Source organism: Schistocerca piceifrons, chromosome 3 (assembly GCF_021461385.2).
Source record: "Schistocerca piceifrons isolate TAMUIC-IGC-003096 chromosome 3, iqSchPice1.1, whole genome shotgun sequence".
Classification (NCBI taxonomy): domain Eukaryota; kingdom Metazoa; phylum Arthropoda; class Insecta; order Orthoptera; family Acrididae; genus Schistocerca; species Schistocerca piceifrons.
The window spans coordinates 831,261,909-831,287,439 of NC_060140.1; the positions used below are offsets into that span (position 1 = coordinate 831,261,909).

The 25,531-nt window shown below is 43.9% G+C and overlaps 1 pseudogene; it reads right to left on the reverse strand.

Moving 5' to 3' along the window:
• Positions 1–12,806: 12,806 nt before the first annotated feature.
• LOC124790616 lies at positions 12,807–12,924 on the reverse strand (annotated as a pseudogene).
• Positions 12,925–25,531: the final 12,607 nt, after the last annotated feature.

The window sequence follows — 25,531 nt, forward strand, 5'->3', positions numbered from 1 at the left end:
CCCTACAAAATAATGGCCCTGACTAACAATAACTTACACCTCTCATGAATCCCTTACCTCACAGAAATAAAAGATTCAAACTGCGTAAGGCACTAACTACTGATAGGCATAGTCAGCAAATGAAAGATTTTGATAGAGAACAAACAATGTGTTTACCTTAATAGTGTTCAAAAGATAAGTTCATGACATCCAGTCTTACAAATGTACTGTCTCTGATGGACACACGTCCAGGTCATCTGCTCTCAAAACTCCACCATCTCTCTCCCCACATCCACCACTGCTGGCGGCTCACCTCCAACTGCGCAACGCTACACGCTGTTAACAGCCAACTGCCCAACACTACAATGGCGAATATTACTCCAACAATGCAAACCAACCACAGCCTTCACACAGCACAGTCTGTGATTTTCATACAGAGCGTTACGTGGCATTACCAACATAAAAACCTAAACAGCCCACTTACAGTATGTGATGTCCTTACGTTAGTTAGGTTTAAGTAGTTCTAAGTTCTAGGGGACTGATGACCTCAGAAGGTAAGTCCTATAGTGCTCAGAGCCATTTGAACCTACCTTTCTATTCACAACGAATCCTATTCCTGTTATACCAATTTCTGCTGCTGTTGATGTTAGTCTACACTCGCCTGTCCTTAATCCTTCCAATCCTTCCCTTATTTACATTTCACTTCGCTAAGTACAGCTGTATGCAGAATGAGCCTTATCATTTCCCATGTCAGATTTTCTAGGTTCCCTACCACGTTCTCGTCTCGTATAACGTTATCCTTTCGTTGGTTATTCAGTCTTTTTGTCGTGGTCACCTCCTCCTTGTCATCCCCTCCCAGAGATCCAAATGGGGAACATCATGACACTTTTCAGTAGCAGGCCACATTTCCTGTGAATACACATCATATGTCTTAAATGTAGTGGTTTCCATTGCCTTCCTTCACCGTTATGCCATTGATCATTGCGGATTCTTCCGCCTTTTAGGGACCGTTTCCCACTCCAAGGATAAGAGAATGCCCTGAATCTCCGTCCACTCCACCACCCTCTTTTACGATGCTTTTGGCAGGACCAGGTCACTTTTTATTTAAGATGTCTTCGGCGGCTATAGCTGACGATTTTCATTCAGAATTTAAGTACTGGTGAGGCCTGAACCCAAGTCCCAGTACGTTTTGATTACTAGTCAACGACGCAATCCTAAGAGTACAGGTGCCTTACGTCATTATGAGACGCACTTATATAATGTCGTTGTTACTTTGGATAATGAAGTAAGTCGAAATGCATAAGGCATACTGGCATAATAAAATTGTGGTCAATACATTTCAAAGTGCTTAAGTGCATCCACTGGCAGCTTCGTCTCACAGTCCTTTTATGCAAATTGTAGCTGAACTTCTACGATGTTTGGAATGTAGCACAAGAGGTACTGGTAGTAGTAAAGCTGTACGGGCGCGTCGTGAAATGCGCTTGGGGAGCTCATTCGGCAGAGCACTTACCTGCGTAGGGCAGCAGTTCGAGTCCTGTTTCGGGACAAAGCTTTGAGTGTTGTTAAGTTTCAGATCATGGCAAATTCCGTTGGGGAGTGTAGATTCATTCTAGGGACATTACACATTGGATGTAACTTGAGAACTTGTAGGCTACAGCCTCCATAACACGGAATTCCAATGACGACATAGCTTCATCTACTCTTCGCTGCTCTAGAAACTTACTCGACAGTAACGTGCGCACGTAAATGAGAGAACTCCACTAATTAACGGTCCTGGAATGTTCTAGCAGTATGCTGAAAAGAGGAAGAAGGAAAGAAGTAGACTGAGATGTAACGTTCGGTGCACGACGAGATCATTAGAGACGGAACAGCAGCTCACTTTATGCGAAGACAGGGAGGGAAATGGACCGCGTTCTTTTCACTGGTACCGTACCGACGTTAGCCATAAGCGCTTTAGGGAAACCACGGAGAACATAAAACTGGAATACGAGTCCAGTGTCTTAAGACTGCACCATTTCCGTCGCTGCTGCTGCTGTGCGTAACTAGACATAAACATCGCCTTCCGTTTCAATACAAAGATCACTTCTCGTCCACCGATGACCTCAGCAGTATGGTCCCATAGGAACTTACCACAAAATTTTCACTTCTCGTCCACACGTTAGACCATTTGTCATCTGGATGGCTGTTGTTTCAAAGCAGGTTCAGATGGTATGTGATACAATTGTTACATCCTGGTATACTCTGGCCGAAGAATCTCTGTTTATAAATGTTGGTCTGTATTTATCGTACTGCGAACCTAGTTGCTGTTCCCTATCGTATGTCATACATACTTTATTCCAAAAAATTATCAAAGGCACATACATTATATCATTTCTCTGTGTTTTTCTATGTTCTACAGTCAATAGATATTTGCTTGTTCAATGCAAAAGACAAACAACCAGCCATCACAAAAAGTGGGGTTTACAAAATCACATGCCGTGAGTGTCAGTTCAAATGTTCAAATGTGTGTGAAATCTTATGGGACTTAACTGCTAAGGTCATCAGTCCCTAAGCTTACACACTACTTAACCTAAATTATCCTAAGGACAAACACACACACCCATGGCCGACGGAGGACTCGAACCTCCGCCGGGACCAGCCGCACAGTCCATGACTGCAGCGCCTTAGACCGTGAGTCAGTCTTGCTACATTGGGCAGACGGGGAGGTAAATCTGCACCAGGCTTAAAGAACATCACAGGAGCTGGAGATTGAAAAACCTGATTCAGCCTTTGGGGAACTACATCTGAACAATAATCACAAACACATAATAGATGTACAAGTCTTACAACAGAGGAAAAGAGGGTTAAACTCAACCAATTAGAAATTTTACAAATTAAAAGACAGATGTGTACATCCCTACACCTATTATTAAACGATCAAACCAAATTCATTTATTCGCCTCTTTTAGATGAGATTGCAACCCCAGGATAGAAGCAAAACTTTGGACCTCAGTCCAGCACTTGATAAAAAGCTCTTGGCTGATGCATAACTTTAGTCCTGTCACGTTATTGTAATTGCTGAATTGGGTAATAACATATCTAATTTGTTAAAAAATGGCCATTGACGTAATTTTACATTGAGCTATGGATTGATACCTTAAGAAATTGAGGTGATTATCTTTGCCTTGTTATCATGTTTATCTGTGCGTTATCATCTTTGGGAATCAGTAATGTACTTGAGAATGGGCCTATAACCCGGAACCTAGTTTGTGCAGTAACATTAATAAGAAAATTTGTGAAACAAGATAAAAACAGTCTTTGTTTAGTACATGCATTAATTAAACGCAATGATTCCTATCTTTCTCTGATTTGGATTGTATAATAATGTAAATAAAAATGGCCGAACGGTCTAAGCACTGCAGTCATGGACTGTGCGGCTGGTCCCGGCGGAGGTTCGAGTCTTCCCTCGGGCATGAGTGTGTCTGTTTGTTCTTAGGATAATTTAGGTTAAGTTGTGTGTAAGCTTAGGGACTGATGACCTTAGCAGTTAAGTCCCATAAGATTTCACACACATTTGAACATTTTTTAAAATAAAAATGATCCTAAATAATGTATTACCACTCATATGGAATTATCTATGTTTTATGCTGTATAGAAGATGATAATCCAATCAACCGTCATAGTGCCACGGGGTAGGCGTAAATGGAGCTTGTCTTGTTTTCGCCACTTTTTTCAGCTGTCAGTTGGTTGTGAACAAGAATACGTGTAATCGGCACAATGTAACTGCGATCTCTATGGTGGTGAGAAGTGCGTATGCAGTGTGAAGCGACTGGTGGAATCTTGTAAAAATTCAAAAGCATAACGTATGTTATAATTTCATAGATTATGTAACAAGAGAGTTTATCACGTGATATTACTGTAATTGTTAAATATTTTCGTATCAACTTCTGTTCATCCTCTTACAGACCCGATGTTAACAGCAAAGCCCTGTCGAAATCGATCATCCAGTGAAATGCTTTTTTAGCGATCTTGACCTGAGAAGTTTTGTTCAGTTACCATACATTGCAGTCCGCGTCCAGACTGATCATGTCAGGAATACAGGGTTATTACAAATGATTGAAGCGATTTCACAGCTCTACAATAACTTTATTATTTGAGATATTTTCACAATGTTTTGCACACACATACAAAAACTCAAAAAGTTTTTTTAGGCATTCACAAATGTTCGATATGTGCCCCTTTAGTGATTCGGCAGACATCAAGCCGATAATCAAGTTCCTCCCACACTCGGCGCAGCATGTCCCCATCGATGAGTTCGAAAGCAACGTTGATGCGAGCTCGCAGTTCTGGCACGTCTCTTGGTAGAGAAGGTTTAAACACTGAATCTTTCACTTAACTCCACAGAAATAAATCGCACGGGGTTAAGTCGGGAGAGCGTGGTGGCCATGACATGAATTGCTGATCATGATCTCCACCACGACCGATCCATCGGTTTTTCAATCTCCTGTTTAAGAAATGCCGAACATCATGATGGAAGTGCGGTGGAGCACCATCCTGTTGAAAGATGAAGTCGGCGCTGTCGGTCTCCAGTTGTGGCACGAGCCAATTTTCCAGCACGTCCAAATACACGTGTTCAACCGTTTCTTCGCTCACTGCAGGCCGACCCGTTGATTTCCCCTTACAGAGGCATCCAGAAGCTTTAAACTGCGCATACAATCGCCGAATGGAGTTAGCAGTTGGTGGATCTTTGTTGTACTTCGTCCTGAAGTGTCGTTGCACTGTTACGACTGACTGTTGTGAGTGCATTTCAAGCACGACATACGCTTTCTCGGCTCCTGTCGCCATTTTGTCTCACTGCGCTCTCGAGCGCTCTGGCGGCAGAAACCTGAAGTGCGGCTTCAGCCGAACAAAACTTTATGAGTTTTTCTACGTATCTGTAGTGTGTCGTGACCATATGTCAATGAATGGAGCTACAGTGGATTTATGAAATCGCTTCAATCATTTGTAATAGCCCTGTATATATATATAAAGAAAGCTAAAAGCTTAAAAGGACGGTATGAAATACTCAGTAGCCATGTACGATTTGTTTTCAAAAAACGTCACAATATATCCCACGAAGTCAGCGACAGCTACTCCCATGATACAAAGAACTGCAGATGACTATATTCCGCAGCTTGGCAAGTCGGTGTCCGTTTTATCTGAAAAGGCATTCAACTTAACAGGTAGAAAATGGGAAGTTTCCTATAGGAAAACAGCAGACAACAAATTTTGGTGTCCAAATTTTATTTAGAAAGTAACCCCACAGGGAGAATAATTAGGGAATTTAGTAGATTTATATGTACATATGCACCAAACAAACGAAGTGGGTAGATTACGTAGCACCATTTGAAGAAATAGTCAACGCTCGAATCAATCGAAGAAATAAGGTCTGAAAATGAGTCCCTGATCATACTGTGGCACTTTATTTTACATTTTACAGCTCCGTCTTGATCACACAAAAGCCATTACACTTCACTATCACCGGTTTGGGCTATTTCCACCTTCAGATATGTTTAAAAAAGAGAGAGATGTAAACAACTAAGCTCAGTTTGTTGAAGCTAAATTTGTAAAAGGCCTAGTGCTACATAAGATACATATAAAATATTTTCATGATTAACCGCTATGCACACCAGCCATGGATACCATAAAATATTCTGGTGAAAACATCACCGTCAAATTATACATGTAAGTACATAGTAAGTGCTGGTGATGATCTGGATGCGTCTGAAATTTATACAAATAACTGAGACCAGCAGAGAGCACTGTAGCTAGGATATGTGAGTAACCAGTATCGCAAATTTAATAGTTAAAATGCAATATGTGTAGTCATTAATTAAAATGAGCGTCTAATAATAAAACATGTACTGATATACAATATGTACACATTAAAAGTGCAAATACTAATAATGGGTAGCTCCTAGCCTTGCAAAGTAAAATACACTACTGGCCATTAAAATTACTACACCCCGAAGATGACGTGCTACAGACGCGAAATTTAACCGACAGGAAGAAGATACTGTGATATGCAAATAATTAGCTTTTCAGAGCTTTCACACAAGGCTGGCGCCGGTGGCGACACAAACAACGTGCTGACATGAGGAAAGTTTCCAACCGATTTCTCATACACAAACAGCAATTGACCGGCGCAACTGCACGCCACTCCGGCCTGCCGCCTCGTGTAAGGAGGAGAAATGCGTACCATCACGTTTCCGACTTTGATAAAGGTCGGATTGTAGCCTATCGCGATTGTGGTCTATCGAATCGCGACATTGCTTCTCGCGTTAGTCGGGATCCAATGACTGTTAGCAGAGTATGGAATCGGTGAGTTCAGGAGGGTAATATGGAACGCCGTACTGGATCCCAACAACCTCGTATCACTAGCAGTCGAGATGACAGACATCTTATCCGCATGGCTGTAACGGATCGTGCAGCCACGTCTCGATCCCTGAGTCAACAGATGGGGACGTTTGCAAGACAACAACCATCTGCACGAACAGTTCGACGACGTTTGCAGCAGCATGGACTATCAGCTCGGAGGCCATGGATGCGGTTACCCTTGACGCTGCATCACAGACAGGAGCGCCTGCGATGGTGTACTCAACGACGAACATGGGTGCACGAGTGGCAGAACGTCATTTTTTCGGATGAATCCAGGTTCTGTTTACAGCATCATGATGGCCGCATCCGTGCTTGGCGACATCGCGGTGAATGCACATTGGAAGCGCGTATTCGTCATCGCCATACTGGCGCATCACCCGGCGCGATGGAATGGGGTGCCATTGGTTACACGTCTCGGTCACCTCTTATTCGCATTGACGTTACATTTCAGATGTGTTACGACCCGTGGCTCTACCCTTCATTCGATCTCTGCGAAACCCTACATGTCAGCAGGATAATGCACGACAGCATGTTGCAGGTCCTGTACGGGCCTTTCTGGATACAGAAAATGTTCGACTGCTGCCCTGGCCAGCACATTCTCCAGATCTCTCACCAACTGAAAACGTCTGGTCAATAGTGGCCGAGTAACTGGCTCGTCACAATACGCCAGTCACTACACCTGATGAACTGTGGTATCGTGTTGAAGCTGCGTGGGCAGATGTACCTGTACACGCCATGCAAGCTCTGTTTGACTCAATGCCCAGGCGTATCAAGGCCGTTATTAAGGCCAGAGGTGGTTGTTGTGGGTACTGATTTCTCAGGCTCTATGCACCCAAATTGCGTGAAAATCTAATCACATGTCTGTTCTAGTATAATATATTTGTCCAATGAATACCCGTTTATCATCTGCATTTCTTCTTGATGTAGCAATTTTAGTGGCCAGTAGTGTACATAATTGTGTATATGCCAGTACAAAAAGCTTAAAAATAAATTCCTATCTATAAACTGAAATCTTCCAGCATGACAAAACAATTAACCATAACCGTAAGTGTAAGGTAATTAACGAAACAGTGACTATCAATTAAAAAGTCGATAGTCGATAGTACATCCGGAGTGGGATCTCAATGGCACCCCTCGTGGCTCCTCTGTATGACGTGCTTGTTTCCCTGCGGCGGAGATCGCGGAAGATGGCCAGTCTCCCCGCTGCCGCTGGAAGGCGCACGTGGTCGCACGCCAAGCTCATGGGGTGCTGGACGCTCCTCAAACTAGTTGGTTTCTGAGTGTTGCCGTTTTCTGTGTACGTAAATCTCCATTTCCTCGAGTAGGCTTAGTAATCGCTCCTTTGGCGGCCTATGCAACACTTTCATATTATTCTCTATGTTTCGTGCCGAATGTTTTTCTCTGCTCAAACGTGTACCGAAAGCGCTATTATTTTGATTATACATGTGCTCTCTAAAATGACTTTCGAAATTCCTTCCCGTCTCAGACGCTCTTATTTCCAGTCATACAAGTAATTACACAGACGTTAAAGTTTTAATGTTAATATTAATGAGAAAACTGCTATCTATAACATATTTAAAAATCTATATTGTTAATAAAAATCAGATTCTGACTCGTTGGGGTAAAAATAAATAGGAATCGGTGATATAAAAACGTGTAGACGCAATGTGTAAAGAAACTTGAGAAATTTGTCACAGTTGACTTCATATTGCGAGTAAAATATTTGTTTAAATATCTTCAACATTTCGCCGTCCTGTCAGCAACTGTATAAATATTAATTTTAATTTTAATAATCAACAGCGCCAGTTGCACCGTTTACCTTTAATTTACCTAGGTTGCAGTCGGGATAACCCAACCTTCTTCAGAATAACAGTAACTACCGTTAGTCCCTAGTGGACATCGTCAAGCTAAAACTACAAATCCATAAATTATTGCCAGACTATGAAACATATCTGGAACTGTCTCGGCCCCACTTCGCGGTCGTCACGGCAAAAAGGTCTAATTCAACAGTGGTGCGAGTGTGTATGTGTGTGTTTGTGTTAAGTCACTAACAACATTGTGCCGTCGCATTTGCTTTCCCAAGGCAAACTCATATTCATGTCCATTTATGCACAGCATATTTTTTATTAAATCTAATATTTCTCTTAGTTTTGTCTGCCAGTGAGAAAAGATATGTTACATGAGAGAGAGCCACAGGTACACTAGTGTGCAAAACTTACCGACGTAAGCTAGTTTCGCTAGGTGCGTCACTGCCAAGAAACATAGCTTGCTGAAACTTGGATCATAGCTACACAGATCTGCTACAGTACAGCACTGAAGGAAATCCTTTAAGTATTGGAACCAGGCGGTTCTGCCCCAAAGTACCGTTATCCAAAATGGCGGCGATGGCGTCATCCAAATTGTCGGCGATTATGTCATCCAAAATGGCTGCCATGACGTCAGCTGATGACGCAAGTACCGTTATTCAAAATGGCAGAGTCGGTTTCCCACCATTTCACCCCACCATCTTGAATGATGTCATGCACTGTGCATGTTAACACACTTTGGTACATGTTAGTGCACATTGGTCGTTAAGGGGACGTGGCGGTCAGTTGAGGATCGAGGTGGAGGCTTTAACTAATTCCTTCTAAGTCCAGGTGGGCGTGGCATTCGCGAAAATTAATTCCAAGTCCACTGTAGTGCTCTCTGGTGGTGTCAGTATGTACTAGTCCTTGTGGTGAACACAATGTATACCGGCATCTTGAATAACGGTAGTCGTGTCATCACATGACGTTGTGGTAAAGCCCTCTGATGGCAGCGAAATGTACTAAGTCAGTTGGGCTCTGGACTTCGTGGTGAACACATTGGGTGCCGCCATCTTGGGTTACGTCACAGATGAGAGCGCCCTCTGCTGGTGGCGAAGTGTGTTAAGGCAGTTGGGAGAATGCTGCTCTCCTAGTGGGAAAATGTGGAACTTCTCATTTGATCATTGAATATTGAAATGGTACATTCAGTTACTGAATATCATTAAAATTGAAATGGAATTAAGTACTTAGGTAATTCATACGTTAGATGCACAATATGGGTGTCACATGTGTTCAGTTAAATTCGTTAGGATAATTCCCGAAGACTATCTGTGGCTTGAGTATGAATGTGCGGGTTGGAGGTCGTGATGTCAGCAGTCGCGCACTCGCTGGCCAAACACGTGCCACGTATCCCATTATAAATGTGTGTGAGAGAAAGCAGACGATCTTAGATTATGTAATGGGATCGTGCAGTAGCTGCGTTCTAGAGCACATGGCGAAAAAAAAAATGTATGCAGCCAACTTGAATAATGGTATTTGTGTCATCACCTGACATCACAGTAGTGCCCTCTGGGGCGACGAAATGTACTAAGTCAGTTGTGCTTTGGACCTGGTGGTGAACACATTGGGTGCCATCATCTTGGATTACGTCGCAGATTAGAGCGCCCTCTGCTGGTGGGGATGTGTACTAAGGCAGTTGGACTCTGGACCTCATGGCGAGCACAAATGCATGAAATAAACAATAAAGACTTGTCTCCTAGTCCTTTTTTCCCACTCCTTTGGAGGAGGTGGTGATCGGGTGACTGAGGTTAGTACAAGTGTCATTTCTCTCGCGCCATTTTCTTAGCTTAGCAGTGAAACCACAAGTGACCTGTGTTTACAGCCGAAATTCAAACTTGGCGCTAGTTCATAGGAGGAAGTAGCCATCAGGTGACTTAGTTTAGTGGAGGAAGCCCAAGTGAGATATCTTCCTGCTATTTTCTATGTTTAGTAGAGATAACCGTGGTGTGGTGCATTATTCTCTTGGAATTTGAACTTCCCGCCATTTTTCTGGGGGAGCGGGCCATCACACTTTCCTGCCAAAATTCAAACTTCCCATCAAAATCGCCATCTTGGTTAATGGTACTTGCGTCATCAGCTGACATCACAGCAGCCATCTTGGATGACATCATCGCCAACATCTTGGATGACGTCTTCGCCACCATCTTGGCTAACGGTACTTTGGGGCAGAACCCGTCTTGTTCCAATACTTATGTAATGAGAGGAACGGAATTGACATTTTTATTCGGAAATTATAATTACACTTAAGTCACTGCAATTTGTGATCATCTCCCGGACATTGCAAAAAGCAGAACGTGATTCATAGTATGGTGTGTGATCACCAGTGATGTGCAATGTGCTCCCATGCTAGCCACAGTGTAGGTAAGGAGTTCTTGTGGTAGAGCGTTCAACTCCTCCACCAGCGCGGTTGACAACTGCTGGACGGTCGTTAGTGCAGGTGGTCGTCCCCCCACCGCATCCCATGGATGCTCCATGGTATTTAGGTTGGGGTAACAGGCAGGCCAGTCAGATCACCGAATATCCATTCCTTCCAAAAGCTCCTCCACGTTCCAACTGCTCTGTTAGATCTAGGGCGCGCGGGATTAGACGAGCGGTCTAGGGCTCTGCAGTCATGGACTGAGCAGCTGGTCCCAGCAGATGTTCGAGTCCTCCCTCAGGCATGGGTGTGTGTGTTTGTCCTTAGGATAATTTAGGTTAAGTAGTGTGTAAGCTTAGGGACTGATGATCTTAGCAGTTAAGTCCCATAAGATTTCACACACAGTTGAAAATTTTTTTTTTGTTAGATCTAGTTGGGCACTGTCATCCATAAAAATGAAGTCAGGGTCGACCCGAGAAGACGCACGTGGGGAAGGAGTAAAGTGTCACAATAACATCGACAGGTGAGTGTACTATGCTCAAATATCTGGAATTCAGTACGCCCATACAACATTATGCCTGCCCACACCATAACACCTGGACCAAAAAACGATCGTGTTCCGCAATGTGCCATAGTGCTCTCTCCTCTCGCCACATGACGGTACGTCTAGAATCACTACTCAGAGTGAATCTGCTCTCATCTGGGAAGAGCACGCCACCCCACTCCAAATTGGTCCAGTCCTCAATCTCTTGGCACAAGCGCGCACGGTGCCGCTGATGTCTGGGTGTCAACCGAACACAACCTGCTGGTCGTCTGGCAGAGACATCCCCCCCCCCCCCCATCCACTGCGACCGCTACGGTCGGAGGTTCGAATCCTGCCTAGGGCAAGGATGTGTGTGATGTCCTTAGGTTAGTTAGGTTTAAGTAGTTCTAAGTTCTAGGGGACTGATGACGTCAGATGTTCAGTCCCATAGTGCTCAGAGCCATTTGAACCATTTTTGAACTGCACCTACAGTTTGAAGTGAGTACGATGTGGCGGTCTTCTGTTGCTGTAGCTGACTGTGGATGACCACCTCCTTTCCTACAGACGTGAAACAATGTTGTCAGCTGTATCAAACTCATGGGCTACAGTTGTCACACTTTGTCCTTCTTCTACTTTCCCGATGTTTCTTCCCCATCCAAAGTGTCGTTTCCCAGCCATTTTGTAGTGAAGAACACCACCACGGATCACCGTAACTGCTGGCTGATTGACACACACCGTCTCTGCCCATTCCATTAACTGCCTCGTGTTACAGGGTCAGCCTCATATGGCGCTGTAGTCACTCTTACCTCCCGCCATGTGACGTCCAACTTCCGTGTTTTGTTACTTTATGTATCTCATACTTACGTTTCGTAGAGCACTTTATATATAGACTGTTTTCGGTGGACAGGACGGACTCTTAATATACGCTTGTATCAGAGCGATTCTCGTCATAAGGTGTTACCTCAGGTTCTAGGCGCTCCAGTCCTGCCTCGGGTATGGGTGTGTGTGATGTCCTTAGGTTAGTTAGGTTTAAGTAGTTCTAAGTTCTAGGGGACTGATGACCACGGCAGTTGAGTCCCGTAGTGCTCAGAGCCATTTTTGTTATCTCAGGAAATAACAAAAGACACGATTCTGGCACTGTGGAAAGACAGGTGTGCTAAGTGAACAGTTTAAATATAATGAAGTGTACAGTTTGAAGAAAACATGCCGCACTTGGGAGGTCGGCATTCTGATTCCTCATCCAGATTCAAGGCAAACATCTGCGTTTAATGCGTAACTGCTAGAAGTTTCATTGTTGTATTCCTGTTAGTTATCGTTCAGTACTGTATTCAATACAACGCTGTGTCGCACAGTTTGCGAATTTCGAGATGGCAGAGTTAGCGGAGCGAGGCGTCTGCATTAAATTTTGCGTAAAACTCAAGAAAACCTTTACAGAGAGACACCAAATGTTGCAGGAAGCTTACGGTGATAAGTACTTAATCCGTACTAGGTTTTACAAATGGTTAAAGCACTCCGTCTTAAGGCCACGAGTGGCCTACCGGGACGATCCGACCGCCGTGTCATCCTTAGTGGAGGATGCGGATAGGAGGGGCGTGGGGTCAGCACACCGCTCTCCCGGTTGTCATGATGGTATTCTTGACCGTAGCAGCTACTATTCGATCGAGTAGCTCCTCAATTGGCATCACGAGGCTGAGTGCACCCCTAAAAATGGCAACAGTGCATGGCGTCCTGGATGGTCACCCATCCAAGTGCCGATCACGCCCGACAGCGCTTAACTTCGGTGATCTCACGGGAACCGGTGTATCCACTGCGGCAAGGCCGTTGCCCACAAATGGTTATCACAGATTAAAAATTGCCGGATGCAAGTTAAAGATGGCCCTTGTTCAGGACACCCTTCAACGTCTATCGTTAACGCTCACGTTAGAAACGTCAACGAAATTGTGCTTACCTATCGGAGACTCACAATCCGAGAGATTGCAGAAGAATGTAACAGTTCAGTTGGATCACGTCATCAAATCCTGACACAGCATCTTGGAATGCATGGTGTTGCCGCCAAGTTCGTCCCACAGCTCAAGAATCAAGACCAGAAGACCTCCGCCTCGCAATCTGTGAAGAGCTTTTGGATCGCGCAAATGAGAACGACATGCTCCTTAAGGGAATCATAACTGGTGATGAGACGTGATTCTATGGCTATGATGTTGAGACCGAGGTTCAGTCTTCACAATGGGTCGGGAAGGGTACTCGAAGACCCAAAAAAAGCTTGTCAGGTCAGGCCAAATGTCAAAGCCATGCTCATAGTTTTCTTTGACTTTGACTGATTAATTCATAATGAATTCGTGCAACAGGAACAAACAATTAACTGGTGGTATTATCGGGACGTGTTGAGACGTCTGCAAAAAAAAATATGGTAAGTAAACGGCCTGTAACGTGGCGAGACAATTCATAGCTCTTGCATCGCGATAATGCACCCGCACATTCATTCCTCTTGGTGCGTGACTATTGCACAAAAAACGAAATCATTGTGATGTTTCAAACTCCGTACTCTCCAGACCTGACCGTTGCACTCTTTCTTTATTTCCAAAGTTGAAAACGCCGGTGAGAGGACGAAGATTTGCTACTATAGACGAGATAAATGAACATTCGCAGACGGCGCTTCGCGCGATCCAGCAAGAGGCGTACAAAGACTCCTCCCAGAAGTGGAAACGGGGTTGGGAGCGGTGCATCAATTGTGGAGGAAAGTGTTTCGAAGCAGACCACGCACAGTAAGAAAAAGGTAAGCGTAGAAAAATTATGTGGATAAAGTTCAGGAATTTTTTGAACAGACAGCGTATGAAAACGTGGAGTTGCCGAAACGGTCACATCGTGCAGCATAGCAATGTACAGAGGAACAAGTACCACCACACACAACCGTACCAGACGTCGCAGCTCACTGAGTAGACTGCTGGGACATCCACATCCACCGTGGAGCTATGGTTAAAATCCTCATTAGACTCCTTTATTTTTAGACGTCCGTCCTCTAGTTCTCGTCCTTTATAAGCAGGAAATCATTTTGTCACATGACAGTGGGATCCATTAAACTGCTTGCATGTGTCTACTAACCATGCCGTACACAACCCAAACTGCTTCCGTCAGGTTCATGTGGTATGGCTTCCCGATGGAGTACACAAATGATGAATACAGCGACATACTTTGGTGCTGGGTGCATCCGATAACCAAGCTTATGTGTATGCTGCCACAGTACCCTCAAAGGCGCCATCTTGAAAAGAATGTTTTTCGTCACCTGGAGAAACGACCGAGCGAGGTGGCGCTGTGGTTAGCACATTTGACTCGCATTCGGGAGGACAACAGTTCAAACCCGAGTTCGGCCATCCTGATTTAGGTTTTCCGTGATTTCCGTAAATCACTTCAGGAAAATGCCGGGACGTTTCCTTTGAAAGTGCACAGCCGACTTCCTTCCCCATCCTTCCCTAATCCGATGGGGTCGATGACCTAGCTGCTTGATCTCCTACCTGGAACCAATCAACCTGGAGCAACGCCTACGGGAAATCGGCAATCTTCGGCGTTGAGTAATGGACAGACATCGTCCGAGGACTAGGCGTACTTCAGAGAGAGAACGCGATTCTTGAAACCGTTCACCAGTCACATCCGCGAAGTACCCGTGATATTGCAAGGCAGCTTCGGATATCTCGAAAGACTGGTTGTTGAACCGTTGCACGATGAAGAACTGCATCCATATCATTAAGCGTTGACTCAACGCCAGTGGCCAAAAGAGTCCATTCGACCAGTATAGTTTTGTGACTGGCTTTTGCACCAAGTGGAAGATAATGAACATTTTATGATGGCGTGATATGGACTGACTAACTTCGCTCGTGAAGATATTTCCAACCTCCAGAACAGCCATTGTTAGTCAGTACACAATCCACATGTTACCCGCGAACGTAACTCTCAGACACCCTTTGGCGTAAACCTGTGGGCTGGAATCGTGTGAGAAGTAGTTTTCGGCCCTTAGCTACTGCTGGACAGGTTTAAGGCGCTCCTGTACCGTACCTTTCTTTGCAGTACTTTGCCTGGTGCTTTAGAAAACGTTCCATTTGGTGTCCGGCGACAGCTATGGTTTCAGCTCGATTATGCATCGCCCATCGCCACACTTTGGAATAAATGTGCATAACTATTTAAATGGAGCGTTTCCATGGAAATTGATTGGTCTTGGAGGTCCAATGTTCTGGCCTCGACGTTCCCCAGATCTTAATCCATTAGATTTTTATTTGTGAGGACACTTAAAAGAACAAGTTTATAGTTGTTGTGTACATACACTGCTGGCCACCGTAAATGCAACACCAAGAAAGACAAGAGGTAGCACAAAAAAATTTATTTTGTAGATAACATGTTGACCAAGTATCAAATGATTACGTTTACAGACGTCTGTGACATGTGGTTCCTGCCAGAATCAGTAGCCAGAGTAGCCGCCATTGTTGGAGATCACCGCTGCCACACGTCTCGGCATTGAGTCAAAGAGACGTTGGATGTGTTCCTGGGGTACAGCAGCCCAAGCAGCTTCCACACGTTGCCAAAGATCATCTGGTGTGGCAGCTGGGGATGTAATCTGGGTCACTCGTTGAGCAACCATGGACCACATGTTTTCCATCGGCGAAAGATCCGGAGAGCGAGCCGGCCAGGGGAGCACTTCAATCTGGTTATTGACGAAGAACCTTTGGACAGTGCGTGCCACGTGTGGTCGCGCATTATCCTGTTGAAATATGGCTGTGGCCGAGCCCTGAAGGTAAGGAAGGACAACTGGCTCCAGCACCTCGGATATGTAGCGCCGGCTATTTAAAGTACCGGCAATGCGTACTAGAGGCGTGCGAGAGTAATATCCAATACCGCCCCATATCGTAATACCCGGTGCAAGACCAGTGTGGCGGTGCATAATGCAGCTGTCCAGCATCCTCTCTCCACGGTGTCTCCACACTCGAATCCGACCATCGTGGTGCTGCAGACAGAAGCGTGCCTCGTCAGTAAAAACAACGTCATTCCATTCTGCCATCCACATCCGTCTGTCATCACACCATTGGCGACGGAGACGTCTGTGGTTCTGCGTCAATGGTAGACGAAGCAATGGACGTCTTGCGGACAGACCACTCTGCTGTAAACGGCGTCGAATGGTACGCGCAGACACTGGATGATGCGTTACAGACGCAATGTGCTGTGCTATGGTTCGGGATGTCACTAAGCGATACGTCACTGCCATACGCACAATTTGCCTATCAGCACGTGCAGTGGTGCACCGACGTGAATGCGATCGACCACATCGGTCCGTCGTACCCTCCTGCACCCAACGGTCACATATCCGCATTACAGTTTTTTGGTTTCGTCCAACACGACTGGCGATTTCTCTGTATGATAATCCACAATCTCAGTAAGCCACTATCCTTCCTCTGTCGAACTCGGATACTTGATCAAACGATGTTCGCTGTTGTCTACGAGGCATAACTGATCGTCTTGTGAAACAACCACAAGGTAAACACACGTGCCGAGCGTACACTCGTCGAAATCGCCAAGCCTTAAATGGCGCTATGAGGTGGCGCCACAGGCGCGCGTGATGTGCGTCTGCGCTGAAATTCTAATCAGTTGCATATCTCATCGCTGCAAACCCATGGTGTAAATTTCACTTCATTCGGATGCTTCCTTCAGGGTGTTGCATTTACGGTGGCCAGCAGTGTAGTTCCGCGTAGTCAGCGCGTACACAACTTTCCCACTAGGGCGCGCCCCACTAAGCACAACAGCGCAGGCGCAGCGCTCGTCCGTCTCTGCACTACGAGATTGCGCTGTCTTAGAGACGGACCAAATTCTGCTTCCGCCGATCCGCGTATTAATATGTAACGCAGCCAATGAGATTGCTGCTAACGTAGAACCTTTTCTCGTCGCGCAGTGATACCTGAACGCTCGAGGTATTATAACGAGTGTACAGACCTCCGATTAGTCAGTCTGCGTTAGTCTGTACCTGTCTGCATCAGTCTGCATTAGTTTGCATTAGTCTGTACCAGTCTATAGTCAAGTTTCAGTCTGCGTCTAATAAGATTATCATATTCCTGTACATAGCCATCAAGATAAATGAATAGACACTTTCTCAAGTATCAGAGATATGTGAGAATAAGATTAACGTACCAAGACCAAAGGAACTTCAGATTGTCAATTGTAAATAGCATCCAGAACCAAGTTAAGTTATTTTTACGCTTGTTATTATTTTAATAAATGTGTGTGAAAATTAATCAAGTTCTGTTTAAAGTTGGTCACCGTCAATCTGCTACTCTAAGCGTTCAAGTGGCATTTCTATCGTCTGACCTAACGGCAGAAGATAAACACGCCACGATAAGACCACGAGACATATTGCTGACACTCGCCTACTTCGCTAGAGCGACAAGTCAAATAATCTGATGGTGTGTGTACCGAAGGTCTTACAGTACGCACACCACTATAGTATTCCACCCATGGATGTACACACCCTAATAACTCGCGTGCATGCAACTTCGGCAATGGTGGATGCAGATGTGTTGCTTAGGGTCCGACAAAGTATGGTCCAGCGAATGGCGAAATTTTTGCAAATACAAGGTGGTCGCTTTGAATATCTTCTCCAAAGTAAACGTTGCTCGTACATGTAAGTACCGGCTCTATGCAGATAACCCTGTAAGTCAAACGTGTAGAATGGAATTGTTACGCATAGCATAATGTGTAATCTAGTGTACCCTATCTGCTACGTTTTTCTAACCTCGTTGGATACAGACTATTTTACTGTATCCATTATTGTTTTCTGTTGGCTTTATTGTGTCATTGACGAAACAGAATGATCGTTTTCGGCTGTAAGAAGTTCATGTTATGTCTTAATGTTTAAGTAAAGCCAACAGTTATCAGGAAGAAATACAAAATATACCGCATTGTGGAGCTGTAAATTTGCATACAATGTAACGCTTTAATTGTAAAAAGGAAATGTTTTTGCGCGAATGCAACTCGAACAACGGGAGTCTGCATGTCCATTCCCCATGGCATTGCCTCATCTCACTCAGTCAATGGACAGCTCTGGCACAGCGCAGAGTTCATGCTACCTGTTCTTGCCCACGCTGCACACAGTTGCCAGAGCCTCGCTTTTCAAGTCACATTTCTATTAAATCTACAGGCGGGATTAGGTTTTACTAGATATACTTTTCTCTTGAATAAGGATAAGGAATCGCATGCCGAGCGCCAAATGTGTCATTTTTTCTTCAGCCTGAATAAATAGGAAATAGAGCATTCGAAGAGCTGTGGCAAATGTTCAAAAATGGTTCAAATGGCTCTGAGCACTATGGGACTCAACTGCTGTGGTCATAAGTCCCCTAGAACTTAGAACTACTTAAACCCAACTAACCTAAGGACATCACACACATCCATGCCCGAGGCAGGATTCGAACCTGCGACCGTAGCGGTCGTGCGGTTCCAGACGGTAGCGCCTTTAACCGCTCGGCCACTCCGGCCGGCTGTGACAAATGTAATTAAGAGCAGTGAAGATGGCGGACAGTACGTTTTCTGTCAGAGCTGCGTGCGTTCTACGTAGTTGACTAGATTTATTTCAACCAGTAAGGAGGCCATAAGCAACGCATGTTCTACTGGTTCGTGATGTAACTGACCTTGTTTCACAAGACAATTACGTCTGCAGTTCTTAATACGGATTGCAGTAACGGAATACTGTTCGTGGTCAGCGAAATTAGGTTAATGATTCGCCGTTTCCAACACCAAAGTGTTTTCTATCGAGCATTCTGATTCTCAGGATCCTTCGCCCTCAGAAATCAGTTTGAAAATAGATTTGACTAATAAATGTATAATTCCTTTACTGAATTTACACGTACAACTGCTCGTTGTGGTTACCAGCCGCACACAAATTTATTCCAAGATCTTTTTAATCATTTTTAGTACTTTCAGCAGCTAGAACTGAAACCTATGGGCAAATGGTTTCTTTTGACACTGGTTTCATGCTGTTAGTGTTACATTTTCTTGAGCTTTCTGTAGTGATACGAATTTTTTCTACTCATGTTTTCATCGCCTTTCATCATATGTTTGTATTTGTACTGTTTGTATGTGTTACCCACTTATTTGTGTTTAAGCAAATTTCATTTCGACTTTGTGATTTTGCTGATAAAAAAGTGTGTCGTATAGGATACGCCATTAACTCGGTTGGCTTCTCCCAATCAGGAAAGAACAGGTGGGATTTTGTCCGTTAAGCGTTTAGATCGTGTGCGAAAACTTTAAATCAGAGTGATTTAGTGCGGCCTCTTTAACGTGGTTGTTTTAGGTGGATGGGCGGAGGTGTTTCGAACAACGGTTGCGAAAGGTACCGGTAGAGTTCGCGCCGGAACTACAATGTTTACCACGCTACCAAACTCAATTTCTCTGTAGTCGTTTCCAAGTGTTTTGTGTAAGCTAGTCCACTTTGTTTTGGGTTATGTGCGGCTCGTTGCATTCTTCGCTCATTTTGGAATGAGTGAATGGTCCATCATGGGGTTCGATTACGGCACTCCTTTAGAAGAAGCACACAACGTGGACGTAGATTGGCTGTCCTGCGAGAGGGGAGGGGGGAGGAGAGGGTGGGGGGCTTCTTACCCCGAACTGCTCCTATCCCCTCGGTCGCTCAAAGTTCTCACTTGTTTCAATCACGGTCAAACCACGTTATAGCGTCCGCACTTGCCCGTGTTGACTAGACTTTGCATCTCGCAACTCGTCATACTGCTGTATTTCAGAGCCTCTGTGGAAACTTTCTTACATTTTTTGAATGCCAGTAATAGATCCAGTCTAACACATATAGGAGTATATAGTGAATTGCGGGAAAATTAAAAATTTCATATTTTTATTTGTTCCATGATTACGTTTATGAGATGTTGTGCTCATTTCAGTACTAATGCGTCAGATTTCTTCTTCCCTTTAGATTTTTTGCTAGATTCTTCTTTAGCTTGAAGAACCATTTACGTTTTTGTAAAAATTTAAGTCAACACGGCCATAGTTTGCATGTGTTGCGAATCTCTCGCCCAGCGCAAAGTCCGAAGCGACTAGAAAAAAGCGCAGTTGACTCCTGTACATAAGATGGATAAGAGAACGGACGTGCAAAATTACAGCCGATATCCTTAACAGTGGTGTGCTGCAGCATTCTTGAGTTATCCTAAATTCGATATAATAAATACCCTTGAGACATAAAAGCTTCTTTCCGCAAATCAGCACGGATTTACAAAGCATCGCTTGTGCTAAATTCAGCTTGTTCTTTCCTCCTACGACATCTTGGCAACTGTGGATGAAGAGCAACGAGCAAATTCCAAATTCCTAGATTCCGGGAAGCGTTCGACCCAGTGTCCTACTGCAAACTGTTAATGAAGGTCCGAGCGTAGCTATAGGTTCCCAGATATGTGAGTGGCCCTAAAACTTCTTAATTAACTAAAAAAAAGCTGTACGTTCTCTTGGCGAGTGTTCATCATAGACAAAGGAATCGTCAGGAGTGTCCCAGGGAATTGTGGTACATAAATGACCTGGCGGACAAAGTGGACAGCAATTTACGCAGTGGTGTACGGGAAGGTGTGGTCGTTGAGTGTCTATATGACGGTACATGATGACTTAGATAAAATTTCTAGTTTGTGTGATAAACTGGCAATTTGTTCTAAATATAGAAAACTGTAAGTTAGGGCGGATGTGTAGGAAACTCAATCCTGTAATGTTCGAATTCAGTATTAATGGTGTCTCATGTCAGTTAAATATAGGGTGTTACAAAAAGGTGTGGTGTCACCGCCAGACATCACACTTGCTAAGTGGTAGCTGTAAATCGGCCGCGGTCCATTTAGTACATGTCGGACCCGCGAGTCGCCACTTTCAGTGATAGCAGACCGAGCGCCACCACACGGCAGGTCTCGAGAGACGTACTAGCACTCGCCCCAGTTGTACGGACGACGTAGCTAGCGATGCACACTGACGAAGCCTCGCTCATTTGCAGAGCAGATAGTTAGAATAGCCTTCAGCTAAGTCAATGGCTACGACCTAGCAAGGCGCCATTAGCCTTACATAGCTTGTATCTAAAGAGTCTTACTTGTATCGTCAAGAGCTATGTACCACAAGGATGGATTAAAGTTAAGTATTCCAGGAGCTACGTACTTTTCTTTATAGCATTCATTACGTATCCTGTTGCAGACCTATCTCTATTCTGTGTGAGCTTAGCGCGTGCCTTTCGGTTACCCGTCACTGTGGACTGGCTGTCTTGTTACGCCACAACAGAAGGTACGGCCAAACTTTCAGGAAACATTCCTTACACACAAATAAAGAAAAGATGTTATGTGGAGATGTGTCCGGAAACGCTTAATTTCCATGTTAGAGCTCATTTTAGTTTCGTTCTTCCACCTCCGCTCAATGGAGCACGTTATCATGATTTCATACGGGATACTCTACCTGTGCTGCTGGAACATGTGCCTTTACAAGTACGACACAACATGTGGTTCATGCACGATGGAGCTCCTGCACATTTCTGTCGAAGTGTTCGTACGCTTCTCAACAACAGATTCGGTGACCGATGGATTGGTAGAGGCGGACCAATTCCATGGCCTCCACGCTCTCCTGACCTCAACCCTCTTGACTTTCATTTATGGGGGCATTTGAAAGCTCTTGTCTACGCAACCCCGGTACCAAATGTAGAGACTCTTCGTGCTCGTATTGTGGACGGCTGTGATACAATACGCCATTCTCCAGGGCTGCATCAGCGCATCAGGGATTCCATGCGACGGAGGGTGGATGCATGTATCCTCGCTACCGGAGGACATTTTGAACATTTCCTGTAATAAAGTGTTTGACGTCACGCTGATACGTTCTGTTGCTGTGTGTTCCACTCCATTATTAATGTGATTTGAAGAGAAGTAATAAAATGAGCTCTAACATGAAAAGTAATCGTTTCCGGACACATGTCCACATAACATATTTTCTTTCTTTTTGTGTGAGGAATGTTTCCCGAAAGTCTGGCCGTACCTTTTTGTAACACCCTGTGTATGGCCGTAAAGTTGCACGTAAGTTGGTAGTAACTAAGGTGAACGACAGACTTTGGTTTATTGAGAGAACTTTAGGAAAGTTTGGTTCATCAATAAAGGCAACTGCCTATAACGCATTTAAAGGCACACTTACAGGATCGGCGATGATATATTCAAAAACGTATATATGAGAACATAAATAAAGAATTACTTAAGATATTAACTAGTATAAGCGGTTGTTTCGATTCTGGCTTGAAAATCACTGAAATATTGGAATAGTTACGCAGTCCAGTTGGCTTGCTGAGAAGACGGCACATTTTTTGTTCCTGTAGCTGTCCAGATCGGACGCATATCTGCCACCGTTGCAGATAATTATTTGGCACACCGCCATTATTACCACTTTATTGAGACGCAGTCTCACTAAGCGTACTCATAGTTGCACACACCAACAGAATTAATGCAAGTGTCTTTGTAATTTAAATTATTGTTATATTTTGTGAATACAGTGGTATTATTTAATCTTGTGTTTCATTTATGTTGCAAGCTATTGTTCCAATTAAAAGACATCTTGGCATGGACTAAAGGTTCCGTGTTACAAATATTATGAATGGTCCAGCACGAGCCAATGCTTTGGAATTATTGAATCTACGAAGTCCGATAGGGAAATATTTTCAGAAGAGTCACTCATGGTCAAACTTACAACGGACGGAGCATACGCAAAAAAGCCATGGGAAAGCGTCCAAACTTTGTATTAAGCATCATTAGAAATTTATACCCTGATCACATACTACTATGAAATGATAATTAAATGAAACCTTCAGCTGCCAACAGGTGTTGTTGATATACTTCCATGGGACCGTTGAAAGTGTGTGACCCGACCGGGACTCGAACCCGGCATCTCCTGCTTACATGGCAGACGCTCTATCCATCTTTTTTTTTTTCTTTATTTTGTTCGGTATTGTTCATTGCGTTTGGTCAGGTCGGACGTCACAAGACATCCGTTCAAGTTGATCGTTGATTCCTTCACTCAGTTTTTTTTTTAACAGAGAGCACGCAGCCCTCTGACCGAACACGCTGAGCTACCGTGCCGGCAACCCATCTGAGCCACCGAGGGCACAAAGGATAGAACGACTGCAGATACTTATCCCTTGCTCGCCTCCCGTGAGAGCCGGCCGGAGTGGCCGAGCGGTTCTAGGCGCTACAGTCTGGAACCGTGCGACCGCTACGGTCGCAGGTTCGAATCCTGCCTCGGGCATGGATGTATGTGATGTCCTTAGGTTAGTTAGATTTAAGTAGTTCTAAGTTCTAGGGGACTGATGACCTCAGAAGTTAAGTCCCATAGTGCTCAGAGCCATTTGAACCTCCCGTGAGACCCACATTTCCAACTGTCCGCAACCTATGAAATGTCCCCTTTGAACAATTTATACAGGACTGTGCTTAAACTGACACACAATATTTTTAGCGCAACGCAGTCTGACTTTCAAAATTCCCTACTAAAGAATGGCCCTGACAAACATTAAACTATACCTTTCACAAATCACTTACCTCACAAAAATCTTCGCTGCTCAAGCTACTGCAATACAGCGAGCGCCACTACTGCCAGCTAAATAAAAGATTCAAACTATGGAAGGCACTAACTACTGATAGGGATAGTTAGCAAATGAAAGATATTAATAGAGAACGAACAATGTATTTACCTTGATATCATCACAAGTCATAATATATATATATCAGTTCATGACAAATTACAAACCTCCGCCATCTCTCTCCCCACATCCACCACTGCTGGCGGCTCACCTCCAACTGCGCAACGCTACGCACTGTTCACAGCCAGCTGCCTAACACTACAATGGCGAGTATTACAACAATGCAAAGCAGCCACAGACTGCACACAGCACAGCCAGTGATTTTCATATTGAGTGCTACGTAACATTGCCAATAAGAAAACATAAACAGCCTACTTACATAGAGAAAACATGAACAGCCTACTTACATAGAGAAAACATGAACAGCCTACTTACATAGCCCCCATGCTCCCCACAAAAAATTTTACAAAATTTTTTTGGGCAGTGGCCAATAATGATTTGATAAAATTTTTCATAATTACAATAACAAAGAAATCAAATGCACACACTTATTGATATTATGTTGGTCAAAAGCTCAAATTTTCTCACAGTCCATAAAGACAGTCCTAATCGTACATAACAGTAGAATAGCAGTGTTTTTCTCAAAGTCTGAGCAGTAAAACACAATGCACATGGAAGTAGTGGATTTCCATGCAGTCTCGAAGAAGTAGTGTTGTTCTTCCAACGAAAAGACAGTGCTGACTCTTGACATGCAGACAGGTAATGGGCCACAATGGAGCAAACCCACAGCAGAGTCATTCGAAGTTTTGAAGTATATTGGTAGGTAGGTCATCACAGAGCAGACCCACTGGAGTCCTGGTAGAGATTGTGGTACTGGTGGGCCACCAGAGGTGCAGACCCCACTGCAGTCCTTGTAGAAATAATGGTATTGATGAATCATCAAAGATGTAGACCTACTGTAGTCCTTGTAGACACGGCCAGCAGCCATCTGTTGCGACTGTGCAGGTGCACAATCACCATCGAAGATTCTTGCAGAGAATATAGCAAGTCCATAAACCACCACTTGTGCACTCAGAAAGTTTTTCTTTTAATTGTCCTTAGAACCAGCAATGCTGTTATCCAGTCCCTTGCTGAATTACCAACACATGTGCAAACACTATCAGTCCCTACTTCTCACATATTGTCCATATACTATGACCAACAGAAACGTGTGCAGTGAAATGTAACTAACAAGTTAATAATGTCATGAACTGGTGACAATTACAATTTTATAACATAAGAATACAATTACAAAGGTACAAAATACATCATTAAAAACATAACAATACAGATAACATTTGTAGTAAAACAGGCGTTACAAAAGAATAGAAATAAACATATACATCAGTGTTACAAAAATAGTGACATAAGTACATACATAAAATAATGAGAATAGTTTTCAAAACATTAATTTCACACATGAACATTGAAACAGAACAGAATTGTAAACAACTTTACAAAGAAAATAACATATTATTAATGCAACTTATATTTGAGGATAACAGTATTCCTCCTCATAGTGAATATAGCTTAGTATTAGAAGAGAAAAAAAATACACAGAGACAGGAAGAAAACAAATACTCAAGGGTACACAAACACATAGTGGGATAACACCAATAGGAAAGGACAGGGTTCGTTTTCAGTGTAACATTTGGTACTGCAGTCCAACCCAAAACTTCATATATCTTTCTTCTTATTTCATCCTTTGTTTCCACCAAAAAAAATTCTAACTAAGCATGCTTTCTGTGTTTATATGTTCACACATCTCTTACCTCATTTTTATTTTCCAT